This window comes from Pseudonaja textilis, chromosome 3, assembly GCF_049901715.1.
Source record: "Pseudonaja textilis isolate UNSWEBS1 chromosome 3, rPseTex1.2, whole genome shotgun sequence".
Taxonomy (NCBI): domain Eukaryota; kingdom Metazoa; phylum Chordata; class Lepidosauria; order Squamata; family Elapidae; genus Pseudonaja; species Pseudonaja textilis.
The window spans coordinates 31,028,172-31,033,976 of record NC_141992.1 but is presented as its reverse complement, the minus strand read 5'-3'; positions in this window follow the sequence as shown (position 1 = coordinate 31,033,976).

Sequence of the window (5,805 nt, the reverse complement as noted above, 5' to 3'; positions counted from 1 at the left end):
TCTTCTGATGGAAACTAGTTTCCCTGCCCTGAACTCATCATCACATTAGCATATCTCTGAAGTTAAGGGATTGGCCTTGATATCAGGTTTTCTTATCACGTTGATTTTACTGCTATGATGGAGATAGACTGTCCATATTCTACTAATGCTTTTTTCATGCATTTATTACACGGCTCAGTTTAACATACAGCCAGCCCTTAACTTGTGACCATTTGGTCAGGAACCACTCCAAGATACAATGGCACTGAACGAAATGGGGTCTCAGCACCCCTGCGGTCTGCTTGGCAACCCATATACACTTACAACCAGTTGCAAAGCACTCAGTAACCATGTGATTACCATTTGCAACCTTCCCGACCAGCTTCCTTAGAAGCCTTTTAGGGAAGCTGGCGGGGGTGGGTGGGTGGGTGTCACAAATTGCTGAAGTAATGCTCCCCCACCTGGCATCCCACCCTCAGTCCCACTAGTACTCACACTGTGCCAGCCACTTGCACACCCTCCCTGGTACATGCTGTGATTCTTGCAAACATGATTCGCACTTCACACACCCTCCCGGATCAGCACTGTGCCTAACACACCCCTTGCACTCTCGCATACCCTACCCACTCTGCACTTCTGCCGCATCCTCCCATGCCCGTTGTTTCCCCCCTGCAACCGAATAGCAATAGCACTTAGACTTGTACGCTGCTTCACAGTGGTTTGCAACCTTCTCTAAGCTGTTTACAGCGGTCAACATATTGCCCCCAACAATCTTGAGTCCTCATTTTACCAACCTTGGAAAGACAGAAGTCTAAGTCAAGCTTGAGCCGGTTACCTGCCACTTACCTGCCTGTGGGCCTAGGATTTGCAACTTCCTGCCAGTTTCCCTACTGACTTTAGTTGTGAGGAGATGACAGGAAATGGTCTTACCTGTCAATCACTTAATGACGGCAATTTGGACTCCAGAGATTGTCACCACTAAGCAATGTAGCCACACTTTATTCCGGTTCCAATTGCCATCATAAGTGAAGTGTACCTGCACTTCCAGGAACCCCCCAAAAAAAAAGAGCTTCAGAAAGTTAGGTGGGGATCACTCAATTACTGAGCTGAAGGTCACTCAATTGGTGACTGAAAGGTAGACTGTTCAATGATTTGACTTTGAGTCAATATAGTACGCTCCACCTGGTGCCCTTTGTAAGATGGTGATTTTACAACATAGCTGGAGAGCATCGGGTAGAAGTTGAGCTAGAACCTATCTTTAAAACCAGACACTGCCCTGCCTTTGAGTTGCATTCTCTACAGCCAAGAAAGAATGCTGCTCAATAATTCTGTTCCTTTGTGAGTGAAGTGGTGCCCTCCTATTTTCATTTTCCCAATCTTGCCTGGCAGTGATCAACTTACTTGCAAGGCAGTCTACAAATTGAGTCTCTGGGTGTCTTTCAGCCATATGAAAAAGGTAGGAATGCCCCAACAACTATAAACTTCAGAATACTGAAGTTACAAGGATTCTAAATGCCAATCCAGATAAGTAATTACAATGTGGGGGTGGGAAAGTATTAGTTCGGATATGGCCAGATGGAAATGATTACATTTAGCTGAACATATTTTATAAGTGTCCAGTAAGGCTCATGTACGAATATGTGACTAACCACTGCATAGGCATACAATACATACTTTGTGTCCTTTGTTCAATAAATACCAAAATATGCAGCCTGCTGCATATTTCCCTTCTCACTCAATTCATCTCCTTCATAAACAATCTAATTTATCTAAGGCATTGACTCACTCAAGATGGGATTAATTGATGTTACTCATAGCATATACAACCAGCATTTCTTTTCCAGTTCACAAAGATAATACAAAGCAGAGAAAATGCCATTGAATAGAAAAGCCATTCCACAGAAGGGCAAATGAGTTGTACTTTGTAGTCCAAGAGAATCTCCCAATCATGTTACTTTCTATGTCACCAAAAGCTTAGATTTCAGGCAGGGCAACTATTTTGTCAAGGAAAATGCATTTGATAACACTAAAACTTTTGGTTTAGTTCATATCTACTGAGGAAATTAATTATTTCCATAAATATCAGATGTCTTAAGAGTTATGGAAGACGTAATGTTTGGTTGCACTGCAATGTCCTGGATATTCTGTTATGGAAAATGATAGTTCAAATTTACATCTGGGCAGAACTAGATAAAGTGGATGTCTCTTCTCCTGATCACTTCTCACAACCTGCTCCAGAACATACCTAGGTTTATCAGTCACTGCTTTGCTTTAGTAGATACTACTAGTATGGTAGCAAAGGAAAACTCATATGATAGCATCATTAACTTTTCACATTGACTGAGTTCATGATATAAGTAACAGGTTGTACAATATACAATCATAGAAGGGAGGTATGATTGAAACCAAAGTTAACTTCCACTGTAGGCATTTTAATGGGTATTTTCTATATTTTAATTATTAACCGTATTGTACCCAGCCACAATGTATTTTTATTAATATCAGTGATGTAGAATGTGTCGACAAGAGGTCTGAGTGCCTTTTTATGTATATAAAAAATCCTTAGCTTTGTTGGTTCATTACAAATATCTGTTGAGTCCAGCTTCTCACTTTTTACAAGGGTCAAGTGCTTGCTTTTATGAATCTCATAAAAAGACATTTCTGGAAAAACTTCTTGCAACTCAGCAATAATACACTCAGTTATTTCAACTTTTACAAAAAGTATAGAGTCCAGACCTTATGGAGCTTTGGAGATTGTGAGAATGGGCTCTTTAAGCTCTGCCTAGGCCAGCCCAGATAGCCCCTGTACCAGGAAGGAATCAAAAAAATATTTCTACATTACACCAGAAAATACTTTAGACTTCAATCCTATCCTCTGAGAAAGTAATGTGATCTGGTCTCAAGGGAATGCACAATGCACTGATTAACTTCTGTAACATATTAGGAAGGTTACTGCCCATGGTTGTACAGATTCTCTGAACCTATCATGATAAATTACTGCTGAAAGACCCATATTCCCACAAATCCGCATAATTTCCCTTTAATTCCATCTAATTTAATGGTCACTATGTAGTTCCAGGATGAAAAACCTGTTGCCCTCCAAATTGTTATTTATTTGGAACCAATCTTTATTATTTTTACAAATATCTCAAGGCACTTTTTCCATCTTCACTGTTAATTATGCTGCCATGCTTCTTAGACATTACTTCCGCTGGCTGCCATTTCATCCCAATCTTGTCATAGGTTCTTCTAATAATTCAATACAGCTTGTCACTACTACTATTATTTGGTTAGCTCAGTAAGTGTATGTAATGAAAATAGAAAATTGCAATGTTCTTTGAAGGCACATGCCCCAAGTATCTGAGATCTTATGTTCCCAGCAGGCAGAGAAACATTTTCAAATTAGACTCTACTAATATCTGGGCATCTCAGAAACTTTGCTCTAATTCCTAGCCATGTGCCGCTAAAGAATTATCTCCTTCCTCCCCTATCCCTCAATACCAAAGGAAGAAATTTCCTCCTGCATGCCACTTTAAAAAGTGTATTCTAATTCCGAGGAACTATGCTGAATTGAAACCTATTTTTTTAGTTAAAGGAATTCACATGTTTTAGAAATGTGGATGGCTCTTTCATCCAAGAAGAAATCAGGTTCACCACTCAACCATCAAAGACTGGCATTGCGTTACCATTTATTTCTTCTGTTTGACCCACAGGCCAAATCAGATATTGTTTTTCATTTCCACAGCTATATATGGAAACCTGTCTCAACTGCTTCCTTTTCTCCTACTCTCTTAACTTAAAAAGGAAAAGTCAAGTCTCTTTCAGGTCAAGCACAACTCCTGATGGCCTCAAATGCTTCTATGCAGGTTTTTTTGGCAACAAAAAGGAGAAGATTGTATTGCCTTCTCCCACAATTATTTTCCCATCTTCCAATCTAATGTAAGATCTGGTATTCCTATACATTTCCACCAGAGCAGTAATGAGGCCTGACCCACTTTGGTTTCTCCACTCCACATCACGTGCATCAAAAGTTGAACAATCCTTGGTTCTAAAAATCTTAGGTTCTCTTTCTTCTATAATCCTTTCACACCGTTTCCTCAGTCCAAAGCCATTTTTCCTTTCCTTTGTCATCGTCACCCTGAAATCTCCCCTATTACCATTTCTTTTTTTGGAAAAGCCCTACAGTATCTTTAGTTTGCTTTGTGAGATTTGACTTTTCAGGTATGTCACATTCATAATGGCCAGAAATAAATATATATAAACAGACACTATAATTATGTAATATTTAGCATGTAACTGGCACTTTCAAATTTTTGACAGCAACATATATTCATAGCTGACTCCTAAGCTAAGGCTGAACAGACACTAGTTTAGGGGCACCAAATTTTAAGAGATGCAAAAATCAAAAAGACTTCCAAAAAAGCACAATAGAAAAGCACAAAGTAGTAATGAAATCCTTCCTGATCTGGCATGCCACTTGAGGGTTAATTTCACAGCATAAACATGAAATAAAAATGAAAGTATCCCAGAAAAATAATGTCTGAGGCTGAAAATCATAAATGGAAAAGTCAAAGAAGAAAAAAATCCAAGAGGATGCCTTTTAAAAACCTTACAAAAATGAAAAATGAGCCAAACTATAGACTCAGGGCAGCAAAATATCTAGAGTAGATCCTGAATATATACCAGTATTTATTTCCTATTCTTGCCATCACCTTATTGTTAATGTTCACTGATTTAAAAAGTAGACTAGTTGCACTGGCCATGAGAAAAACTAGCCAAACAACAAATATTCATATTCAGGCAATTCTTTATTAGGTCAACACAGTTTTATAAAATAAGTGTGCAATGCTAATTTGTTCCTGGACATTTTAATTATCTTGTTTAATTAAAAATTCAAAAGCTTTCATACCAATTTATATATCTTAAATTGGCCTAACAAAAATATCAATTCAAGTTTTATATATATAATACAGTCCACTGATCTTATTTCCAGATTGGTTCAAAAGTAGGAAACTGAATTGTTCTTGGTTTTTAAACCCTGGAGAAGGTATGAAGTGGACAGATTTCTTAAACAAATTAGCCAAATGTGTCAGTTATAAACACAGCAGCTCCTGCCTTTCTTATGCCTATATAAAATCACATATTAAAAAGGTTTTCCTCTGATCAACATGTCACCTTGCAGCAGCCTTGAATTTGACATAAGCTGTCAAAAGAAGATCCCTCAATGAGACAAAACAACAGACTCTCTAGCAATATCTCAATCTCATTTCTCACTACTATTGTATCCAGATCTGTTGGAATTTACATCAGATTATCAATTTGTATGAAACGAAACAATTTTGATTTGATGGTGAACTTCAGGCTTTATAGCGCTGGGATATAAGATTTTCCAATATATAACAATACAGATCATGAATGTATTATTATAATTGGGTTTTAAATGCACTGATTGTATCAATTAGTTGAGGCAGCTGAAATGCCTCTTTGTTTTATATACATGCGCACTGTTCACAATCTTGGAGTTGGACAATACAGATTTTTTTGGTAATACAATGTAGAGTCCTTTCTAGACACAGCTGCAGTATTCCACATATAATACATTCTGTAGTTTAATAAGGCAAGATGTTTATTTTTAATTCCTTTTGAAAGAGCACTTAGTACGAAATACATTGTAAAAGAAAAGTGTATGTGTGACCTGCAGAGTGGCTTTGCAAAAAGTAACAGATGGCATATTTAATACTAAATTCAGTGCCTCACAGGTTAAAAAAAAAAAAAAAAGTAGAGTGTACTTTTTCTGGGAACTGAGAGCTTGGTTAAATTTTGCTC